We start from the raw sequence: 12,777 nt of genomic DNA, 5'->3' as shown, positions 1-12,777 counted from the left end.
CCAAGTACTCCAATTCGAATTTCTGATAATCCATTTTTTGAACCCGACCTCACAATTGAGAATCCGGAGAATATTCAGGGACAATTCATAGATCCTGAACCATTAATCTTTCCTCCGGAACCACCAATCATTCAAACAGAGATTGTTGAGGAACCAACCATTAAATCAGAATCCTCTAGTGATTCAGATTCAACAAATTCAATTATGGAAAATCTGGAACCTCTAAGTATGGAAGACCGAATGCGAGCTAAACGCACTGGCCAAGGTCACGCAATTACTCAACCAGACATTAATGCACCAGATTATGAAATCAAAGGACAAATTCTACACATGGTGACTAATCAATGCCAGCTTAGTGGTGCACCGAAAGAAGATCCAAATGAACATCTTCGTACATTTAATAGGATTTGTACTTTATTTAAAATAAGAGAAGTGGAGGATGAACAGATATATCTCATGTTATTTCCCTGGAATTTAAAGGGAGAAGCCAAAGATTGGTTAGAATCGTTACCTGAAGGGGCGATTGATACATGGGACATTTTAGTTGAAAAATTTCTCAAACAATTCTTTCCGGCATCTAAAGCCGTGCGACTTCAAGGAGAAATTGTTACGTTCACATAGAATCCAAATGAAACTCTATATGAGGCTTGGACAAGATTTGGAAAGTTATTAAGAGGATATCCGCAACATGGTTTAGACACCTGTCAAATAGTACAAATATTCAACCAAGGATGCGACATCACTACAAGAAAAGACATCGATATAGCAGCTGGTGGTTCCATTATGAAGAAAATCGCAACTGATGCTTACAAAATTATTGATAACACTGCTTCCCACTCACATGAGTGGAACCAAGAAAAAGATATCGTTAGATCATCTAAAGCAGCTAGAGCCGATTCTAGCCATGACTTAGATTCCATTTCTGCAAAGATAGATGCTGTCGAGAGACGAATGGAAAAGATGACTAAGGATATTTACTCAATAAGAATTAGTTGTGAGCAGTGTGAAGGACCACATTTGACAAAAGATTGTCTCAGTATTGAACTAACAATGGAACAAAGAGAGAATATTTCATACATAAACCAAAGGCCTGGAAATAATTATCAGAATAATTATCAACTGCCAAGACCGATCTACAATCAAAACCAGAATTATAACCGAAATGTTCCATACAACAACCAACAAGGTCCAAGTAATCAACAAGTATCCAATAATAATTACAATCAAAAAAGACCTATTTTTCAAAACAAACCACCACAAACTGATGAAAAAAAGCCAAATTTAGAAGATATGATGTCGAAGCTAGTTGATTCTCAAATACAAATTTTCACATCTCAGAAACAAACCAATGAACAAAATGCTCAAGCATTTAGAAATCAACAAGCTTCTATTCAAAATTTGGAACAAGAAGTGAGCAACCTAGCAAGGTTGATAGGTGAAAGAAAACCAGGAAGTTTACCAAGTGATACAAATGCTAACCCCCGGAATGAAACAGCTAAAGCCATTTCCACAAGAAGTGGTATCACACTTAAACCACCTGAAATACATGTAATTTCTGATGATGCTAATCCTACTCCACAAGAACCACAATCTGATCAAGATAAGAAAAAAGAACCGGTAGTTAAAAAGGTTAATGAAGATAACACAGTTAAGGCTAAACCTTATGTTAAACCATACCAACCACCACTTCCTTACCCGAGTAAAATGAGAAAAGAGAGACTTGAAGCCGAGCAATCCAAATTCTTGGATATGTTTAAACAAATAAATGTAAATCTTCCTTTCATTGATGTGATTTCAGGAATGCCTAGATATGCTAAATTTCTGAAAGATCTAATCACAAATAGAAAGAAAATGGAAGAACTCTCGGCAGTTACTATGAATGCAAACTGTTCAGCAGTACTGTTGAATAAGATACCAGAAAAATTATCAGATCCAGGAAGTTTCACAATTCCATGTTTTCAGGATAGTCTTAGTTCAATAGAAGCATTGGCAGACTTAGGTGCTAGTATAAATCTAATACCGTATTCACTATACACTAAACTAGACCTAGGAGAATTGAAACCAACACGAATAAGCATACAACTAGCCGATCGATCAGTAAAATATCCTAGAGGGATAATGGAAAACATGCTAGTTAATGTTGGTACTTTAGTATTTTCAGTAGATTTTGTTATTCTGGACATGGAAGAAGATTCTCGAGTACCTCTCATATTAGGAAGACCATTCTTAAACACGGCTAAAGCAATAATAGACGTGTTCGGTAAGAAACTGACCCTAAGTATAGAGGACGAGAGTGTTACTTTTTCAGTTGATAGAGCCATGCAACAACCGCAATCTGCAGATGATACATGTTATTATATTCAAACTATAGAATCACATGTAGAATTGTTAGAAGAATTTTCAGAATTACAAGGAACAGGAGAATGTTCTTTAGGAGAAGGAACTGAACCAATTGATGAAACTGAAATGTTAGCTACACTTATAGCTAATGGATATGAACCAACAACAGAAGAAATTCAAATGCTAAAAGAAGAAGACAGATATCGATATAAATCATCGATAGAAGAACCACCGACATTAGAGTTAAAGCCACTTCCAAACCATTTGGAATATGCTTATTTACATGGTGAATCTGAATTACCTGTAATAATATCGTCTTCTCTTACTGAAAATGAAAAATCTCAACTCATTTCTGTGTTGAAAGCTCATAAACCAGCTATTGCATGGAAGATTCATGATATTAAAGGAATTAGTCCTTCGTATTGCACACATAAAATCCTTATGGAAGAAGGTCATAAAACATATGTGCAACGCCAACGAAGACTAAATCCTAATATGCAAGATGTTGTTAAGAAAGAAATTATTAAACTACTTGATGCAGGTTTAATTTATCCAATTTCTGATAGTCCATGGGTAAGCCCAGTTCAATGCGTGCCTAAGAAGGGTGGCATGACTGTCATCACAAATGAGAAAAATGAGCTTATTCCTACTAGGACGGTAATAGGATGGCGTGTTTGTATTGATTATAGAAAATTAAATGACGCCACCAGAAAAGATCACTTTCCCTTACCTTTCATTGATCAAATGTTGGAAATATTAGCCGGAAATAGTTACTATTGTTTTCTTGATGGGTTTTCCGGATATTTTCAAATTCCAATAGCACCCGAGGATCAAGAGAAAACCACATTCACGTGCCCTTATGGTACTTTTGCTTAGAAACGCATGCCATTTGGACTTTGCAACGCCCCTGCAACCTTTCAAAGGTGCATGATGGCGATTTTTCACGACATGATAGAAGAATGCATGGAAGTTTTCATGGATGACTTTTCAGTCTTTGGTGATACTTTTGAATCCTGTCTAGTTAATCTTGAACGAATTCTTATTAGATGCGAACAATCAAATCTAGTACTTAATTGGGAGAAATGCCATTTCATGGTTAAAGAAGGCATCGTTCTTGGTTATAAAATTTCAAAGGAAGGAATTGAAGTGGATAGAGCTAAAGTAGATGTAATTGTTAAACTTCCACATCCCACCAATGTTAGAGGAGTTAGGAGTTTTCTAGGACATACCGGTTTTTACCGACGTTTCATAAAAGATTTTTCTAAAATTGCCACTCCTATGAATAAACTCCTAGAAAAGGATGCTCCATTCATCTTTTCGGATGAATGCATCAAATATTTTAATATTTTTAAAGAAAAACTCACTAATGCGCCGATCATGATAACACCAAATTGGAATCTACCGTTTGAACTTATGTGCGATGCAAGTGATTTTGCAATGGGAGCCATTTTAGGACAAAGGATTGAAAAACGATTTCAACCTATTTATTATGCTAGTAAGATGTTACAAGGAGCATAAACGAATTACACAACTACTGAAAAAGAACTCCTTGCTATTGTCTTTGCTTTTAACAAATTTCGATCATATCTCGTTCTAGCTAAAACGGTGGTCTATACCGATCATTCTGCTCTTAGATACCTATTTTCGAAACAAGATGCCAAACCACGATTAATCCGTTGGATCTTACTCTTACAAGAGTTCGATATTGAAATTCGAGATAAAAGGGAGCAGAAAATCTCGCCGCTGATCAGCTTTCTCGTCTTGAAAATCCTGAATTAAAAGTTCTAAATGAATCGGCCATACGAGACAACTTTCCTGATGAATATCTATTGAAGATAGATTATAATGAAATTCCATGGTTTGCAGACTATGCAAACTACTTAGTATGTGGATTCCTTGAAAAAGGATTATCATACCAAAAACGAAAGAAATTCTTTAGTGATATAAAACACTATTTCTGGAAAGATCCACATTTGTTTAAAAGTTGTCCCGATGGAACAATACGCCGATGTGTATTCGGAAATGAAGCTAGTAAAATCTTAAACCATTATCACACAGGACCAACAGGAGGGCATTATGGGCCTCAACTTACAGCAAGAAAAGTTTATGATGCTGGATTCTATTGGCCTACAATTTTCAAAGACGCACACCTTCTTTGCAAATCCTGTGATGCTTGTCAAATGGCCGAAAAATAAGTCAACGTGATGAAATGCCTCAAAATGTCATTCAAGTATGTGAAGTATTTGACATTTGGGGTATTAACTTTATGGGTCCATTTCCAAAATCTCATAATAATCTCTACATTTTCGTTGCCATTGATTATGTATCTAAATGTACGGAAGCACAAGCTCTCCCAACTAACGATGCACGAGTTGTAGTCAACTTTTTAAAACGTCTTTTTGCTAGGTTTGGAACACCGAAAGCTTTAATAAGTGATCGGGGTACTCATTTTTGTAATAATCAACTTGAGAAAGTTCTCAAAAGATATGGAGTAACTCATAAAATCTCTACTGCTTATCATCCACAAACAAGTGGACAAGTTAAAAATACCAACCGAGCTTTAAAACGTATTCTAGAGAAAATGGTAGGATCAAATCCGAAGGAATGGTCCATGAAATTGGAGGATGCACTCTGGGCTTTTAGAACAGCCTACAAAACTCCAATTGGTACAACACCTTTTAAACTCGTTTACGGAAAAGCATGTCATCTTCCAGTAGAAATTGAACACAAAGCATTTTGGGCTTTGAAGACATGTAATCTTGATTTACATGAAGCCGGACGTCTACGATTAAGTCAATTAAATGAATTAGAAGAATTAAGACATGAAGCATACGAAAATTCGTTAATCTATAAGGAAAGAATGAAGAAATGGCATGATAAAAGAATCAAAAGTTCAAAAGAATTTAAGGAAGGAGACAGAGTTCTTCTTTTCAATTCACGATTCAAGCTATTTCCTAGAAAATTGAAATCAAGATGGTCTGAACCATTCATAGTCAAAAGAGTTTTCCCGTACGGAACGGTAGAATTAATAAATTCAAATGGGATTGAATTTAAAGTTAATGGTCACAGAGTTAAACATTACATACATGGTCCGATGGAAGTTGACAACGAAGTTAATCACAATTTCAACGCCACATTCCACTAAGTGTGGGGAGGTTCGAATCTTTTTAGGGTAATATGTATTTCTGTTAGAGTTAGATATTCTGTTTTCGTGTAGTTCTCGAGAATGGAATCCGAATGGGCTTTCCCTAGCAGACCCTAAAGAACTAGTCTTCTCCCCCCATTCTGAATTTTTATTTTTTTTAGGTTTTACGAGATGAAGACTTCCTGTGAACTAAACCATGGTCTAATGCTACACACTTTGATCACTAAACGTAATAATGACACCCTTCCAAGTGAATTGGTATCATTAATCAGGGGTAAATTGGACGGAGTAAGAAAAAAAATCTAGGAACGAAAATAATAAGTTACAGTTTGGTAAAGGAAAATCAAAATCCGCAGCAAAAAGAAGAGTACGACACCTTGAAAGATGTCACAAATGCAGAAAATGGTCACACGAAGGAAAATGTTCGACGAATCAGACATATTCCAATACCGAATTCGTTACTTTATGCAGAGATGGACCGTTCATATGTTTCGAAGAAAAAACATTAAATGCTCGAGGTTACGCCTATGTAGCTATGGAAAACCAATTAGTCCGACTATCTTATGAGTGGGCTAAAACAGGTCACTGAGAATTCTATTTCACAGAGAACCGATACTGGAGGTTCATCATCATCATCTAGATGACCTGCTCCAGAACCTGAACCAGAAATGCAATATGAACCCGAACAGGAACCACAACATCAGCCTGATCAACATGTACCTTATTATGATCCGCTATAGTTTCTTAATGAATTCATAGTATTTCTGATCCATCCGCCTGTAGAATACCCAACGATTCCTGAATACACGTTGCATTCTAATCTGAGATTCGATAGACGATGGAGAGATTACCCGGCATATCAAAGTAATAAATTCAAATTAGTAACGAAAGATGTAGAGGTGCCTAAGGTAATTGATTGGGATCCTTTGGAAAGGGTCCAACTTACTGACCGTGTTAGGGAGCATTTGATCCAAAGGTATGGCAGTTCTTCTTTTACTGATTGGGAACGCTTATTCACCATTCATAGACCTGTATATAAGGAATGGTGTGTTGAGCTGATGAGTACTATAGCGTTAAATGTAGATATAGATAGATTAGATGATAGAAGTTTTCTTAGATTTATACTTGGAGGTAGGATGTACAGGATGTCCATGCTGGACATGGCCAGGGCATTATAGATTTACACTCCTAGTGAATTACTACTACCCGATTGTATGAATTTGATTTATCGTGGTGAAAGGGTAGGTAGGAATTTTGATGCGAACACCGTCTGGAGGCGTATGTCAGATTATAATGTTTTTGGGCGGGCAGGAACACATACCTACTTACATATTAACAGAGCCGAGCTTCGTATAATTCATAGATTTTTGGCTAACTCGATTACACAGAGAGGTCACAATAAGGAGAAAATGACCTTACAAGATTTATTTTACCTAAAGTGTATTCGAGACCCAAGAGGCTTTGTTAATATCCCTTACTGTGTTGGTTATTATTTATCTAAGATGGTTGAAGGAATACAGGAAGGGGGGATTATAGGAGGAGGTATTTTTGTTAATCTCATTGGAGAGTATTTAGGTGTAGATAAGGACCAAGGGGGTCCACTTTTAGAATGTAGGGAACAGGTTGAGCTTTTAGGATTGAGGGTTTATGCGGGTGCTAAGGTATTAAAGAGTAGACACAACCAGGCAATACCCTATGAAGGTAGTTATCCTCAGGTAGAGAGAGGCTCAGACGAGGAGATGGAGGAAGCAGATGACATTAGGGATGTCATTCGGGAGGCTATGACTGATGTCTACCAGCGTGTAGATGAGGTAGACATGACAAACGCGGAGAGATTTCGTCGGATGGAGCAGTGGCAAGCCCGGAATGATTACGATCATTCCAGGCAACGACAGCATGATAGATGGGACTATCATCAGCGTCAGATTATGAGCCGACTGTCACCTCAGGATCACTACGTTCCGACCCGACCCACTTACTATCCTCAACACCAGCCCGAGATGAGACCACCTTATACTCTCTACGACCCTAACCAGGCATACAATGTACACCTATCACCAACCATGGAACCCGGATGACGACATGAACTGGAACCCCTATCCAGATTGATTTAGTTCCGGTTGGTAATTTATATGATTTTTAATTTTTATTATTTCTGTTTATTTATGTTTAAACACATTATATTTTGATACTTTTATTGTAATGTTTAATATTTTTATTTATTGTACTAATATTTCATATTTGATTTGAAAGTGGGATTTTAAGTCCCATTTCAAATTACCATGCATGTTTATATTTGTATTGTATGTATGTATATTGTCAATTGTACACAACAGGGTAAAACAGCGCATTTTCAAAGACTGGCATTAAGTTCAGCAAAAGCTAATACTTTGGACGACAAAATGAAAAACAAATGTGATGTAACAACAAGACGGAATGAACAAATGATGTGCACCATTTATCATTCAGCAAACAAACGCCAATATGTTTGGAAACCTTGGTAAAATTTAATCATTTTTCTACACTAATCACCCTCAATAATTTAAATTGTTACTGATTTCTTGCAAATGAGGGCATTGCAAGATCTTAAGTGTGGGAAGGGGTTAAATTCTTTCGGATTTTTAAAATTTTTACCTTATACATTTGGTTACCATTAAAATTACTAGTAACGCAGTAGTTGTATTAGAATCTAGTGCTCTCTGATAATAAAGAACAACCCTAGTCTTATATACTGACTACCCAATTCTAGTAAAAATTTTCAAAATTTTCAATTAAATGAATTCAAAATCATGTTTATACATATTTATGAACGATAAAACTAGGTGTTAACACCGAAATTATTGTTACCTCGGAAAGGACATAAATTGAGAAACAAACTAAAATATTAGAATTCATTTAAAATGGAATAGAGGACAATAAAAAGGCAAATAAAAGAAAATAAAAAGCCAAGTGTGAGAAAATTTACCAAGTTATTTAAAACATATATCACATATTTTTGTACAAATAACTGAAGATACTTTTGCTTTGGACTAATCTAAATAGTTTTACCCAATTTACTGTAATACATTTAAAAGAAAGATGGATCTACACGATGAATCAATTACATCATTAAAAGGAAGTAAAGTCTTCCGAAAAAGAAACGCGCTTCTTGATTTAGGTCATGAAGTTGTCGTCCAGACCAGCTGTAGGTTGACGAAAAATCTAGAAAAGTCATCTCTAAAATCAGCAGGAAATCCACGGACCTCAGCATCAAACAGGGTCGCCAAGTGGTCAGACTTATCCTAACCATGAGAGGATTTGTCTTGTAAAATGGGGAGAACGCCGTGCAAATTAGCTTGATAAGACTAATGAATCAGACCCCCAGAAAAGGATAATCTCCTTAAAAGATCAAAAATCAGCTTTTAAGACTGATATTACTCAATCCTTGAGATTGACTTTTAAAGATTGAAAATTACAAACTTATGGAATTCGATGATATCTAAACTCGAGCTTGAACGAGAAAATATTTTGATCAAAATTACAAACCGATTTGTTTTCTGAAAACCCATTTTCAATGCGTTCATTACCGTTGAACGTAAAATCCTAGGAATTCACCTGGAATTCATTGTGTCACCTGAACCAAATCGGGTGTCAACCGTAAGAACGGTGGTTGCATAGTATGGTCGAAGACAGGATCTTGTGCCAAACCGAAAAATTATAGGGTGAGCTTTACTATTGCTCCTACCAAGGATAGTAATTACATCCGACACATTATAGACCATAATTAAAAGCATGTCAGGGGACATTGCCTTAACAGTTGCTTGTTCAACGCTTTCCTTTACAACCGGACGGTAATTTACCAAAAGGTAATATACGGAGCAAGTATACTGGACGTGTTGCTTTCCCAATACAAGGATAGCAAGTGGGTGTGATAATGCTAAAAACGAACATATATTTCATAGCATTATCCCTCAAGAAAGACAAGATTTTAGTTGCAACTGTTCTATTTACAAGTGATATTCGTTTAAATAATAAAAGATGAAGACAAAAGACAGATTCGACGAATTGAAGACGCAAACGACCAAAAAGCTCAAAAGTACAAAATACAATTAAAGAGGTTCCAATTATTGATGAGAAACGTCTCAAAATTACAAGAGTACAAGATTCGAAACACAAAATACAAGATATTAAATTGTACGCAAGGACGTTCGAAAATCCGGAACCAGGACCAGAGTCAACTCTCAACGCTCGACGCAACGGACTAAAAATTACAAGTCAACTATGCACATAAATATAATATAATATAATATATAAATAATTCTTAAAATTATTTATATATTATATATATTTAATTAAATCCGTCGGCAGAAGAAAACAACAACATGTGAGCCTCCCCAGCTGGCCATGCGATCGCATGGACTTGAAGAGCAAAGCTCATGCGATCGTATGAGCCCCTTTTTCAGCTCACAGGCCTATAAATTCGCGTGTTTGGTTCAGTTTAATCATCCATCCAACTCTCTCAACGTATATATATATATATATATATATATATATATATATATATATATATATATATATATATATATTTAATTTTAATTTTAATTTTAATTTCTAATAATAAGGGTATGTTAGCGAATGTTGTAAGGGTGTAAGTCGAAATTCTGTCCGTGTAACGCTACGCTATTTTTAATCATTGTAAGTTATGTTCAACCTTTTTAATTTAATGTCTCATAGCTAAGTTATTATTATGCTTATTTAATACCGAAGTAATCATGATGTTGGGCTAAAAATACTAAAATTGGGTAATTGGGCAATTGGGCTTTGTACCATAATTGGGGTTTGGACAAAAGAACGACACTTGTGGAAATTAGAGTATGGGCTATTAATGGGCTTTATACTTGTTTAACTAAACGATAGTTTGTTAATTTTAATATAAAGATTTACAATTGGACGTCCCTATAAATAACCATATACACTCGATCGGACACGATGGGCGAGATATTTATATGTACGAATAATCGTTCATTTAACCGGACACGAGAATGGATTAATAGTCTATGGAATTATTAAAACAAGGGTGAAATTATGTACAAGGACACTTGGCATAATTGATAACAAAGTATTAAAACCTTGGGTTACACGCAGTCGATATCCTGGTGTAATTATTAAATAAAGTATTAAGACCTTGTTACAGTTTAAGTCCCCAATTAGTTGGAATATTTGACTTCGGGTATAAGGATAATTTGACGAGGACACTTGCACTTTATATTTATGACTGATGGACTGTTATGGACAAAAAGCAGACGGACATATTAAATAATCCAGGATAAAGGACAATTAACCCATGAGAATAAACTAAAATCAACACGTCAAACATCATGATACGGAAGTTTAAATAAGTATAATTCCTTTATTTTCATATTTAATTGCACTTCTAATTATTGCACTTTTATTTATTGTTATTGTATTTAATTGCACTTTTATTTATTGTCATTGTATTTAATTGCACTTTTAATTTTCGTACTCTTTAATTATCGCAAGTTTATTTTATCGCACTTTTATTTATCGCAATTTCATTATCGTTAATTACTTTACGCTTTAAATTAAGTCTTTTATTTATTTAATATTTTACATTAGGTTTTAACTGCGACTAAAAGTTTTAAAAATTGACAAACCGGTCATTAAACGGTAAAACCCCCCCTTTTTATAATAATAATATTACTTATATATATATATTTGTATTTTTATAAATTAAAACTAATATAGCGTTAAGCTTTGTTTAAAAGATTTTCCTGTGGAATGAACCGGACTTACTAAAAACTACACTACTGTACGATTAGGTACACTGCCTATAAGTGTTGTAGCAAGGTTTAGGTATATCCATTCTATAAATAAATAAATATCTTGTGTAAAATTGTATCGTATTTGATAGTTTTTCCTAGTAAAATATATGATATTTCATATACACCTCGCATAACATCAATTATTTTTGGCGCCGCTGCCGGGGAACATATCTGCTTAAACGCCGGAAGTGCAACGCTATATATAAAAAAAAAGATTTTTATTAATTTTTAGTTTCCTTTTGTAAAAATACGTTTTTGTAAAAATACCTTTTAAATTGCAAAAATATAAAAAGAAAAAGAAAAATATAAATATTTTTAAGAGTTTGTTAAATATATAAGTTCTATAAAAATTTTCTTTATCTTTATTTTATAAAAATATAAGTTTTATTTAATTTATATAAATATATTATAAATATATAAATCATTAAAACAGAAAAAAAAATATAAAAACTCTCGGCCTGGTACTGTAGCAGCCCAGACCGTGGCCCAAAAACCTGGCTCATGCGATCGCATGAGCCCGAAGGCAATTTCTCATGCGATCGCAACTTTTAATTTTTAGTTTTTAGTGCCTTTTTAAGTTTCGACGCGCTACTTTCTTATTTTTATTTTTCGACGCCTATTATTTTTCAATCTTTTATTTTTTCGACGTTTTTCGACGCGCTCTTTTTCTTTCTTATTTCTCGTCATTCTAGTTTTTAGGACATAGATTTTTATTCTATTTCTTCTCTAAAATTTCTTAAAATTACGAAAAATTATTTTAAGCGGTTAAATTGATAGACATTAAAATTTTCTGGTTCGTAGTAATAGTTGGATTTGTACGTGGACCGGGTTATTGGAGCCAAACAGTACTCAATTATATTGAGACCAAACGAATCCTGCCCCTCTGCTGCATCTTTTGACTATTCGAAACGTGGGCAAAATCAGAAAAGTCTATTAATTGGATAACTTATATAATTTTTCTTTCTTTTTAAAAACTAATAGGATATTAAGTGAATGCACCGAGCAAAACGTTCACCACCTTTTGTACGTTCACCACCTGTAACTCGATCAAGACATCTAGCAAATATTGTCGCCGTTGATTTTTCTTTAGAATCGTCATCCAGTCGACCAAGTACTCCAATTCAAATTTCCGATAATCCATTTTTTGAACCCGACCTCACAATTGAGAATTCGGAGAATATTCAGGGACGATTCATAGATCCCGAACCATTAATTTTTCCTCCGGAACCACCAATCATTCAAACAGAGATTGTTGAGGAACGATCCATTAAATCAGAATCCTATAGTGATTCAGATTCAACAAATTCAATCATGGAGAATCTGGAACCTCTAAGTATGGAAGACCGAATGAGAGCTAAACGCACTGGCAAAGGTCACGCAATTACTCAACCTGACATTAATGCGCCAGATTATGAAATCAAAGGACAAATTCTACATATGGTGACTAATCAATGCCAATTTAGTAGTGCG

The sequence above is a fragment of the Rutidosis leptorrhynchoides genome, chromosome 7, assembly GCF_046630445.1.
Source record: "Rutidosis leptorrhynchoides isolate AG116_Rl617_1_P2 chromosome 7, CSIRO_AGI_Rlap_v1, whole genome shotgun sequence".
In the NCBI taxonomy this organism is placed as follows: domain Eukaryota; kingdom Viridiplantae; phylum Streptophyta; class Magnoliopsida; order Asterales; family Asteraceae; genus Rutidosis; species Rutidosis leptorrhynchoides.
This window is presented reverse-complemented; position numbering follows the sequence as displayed.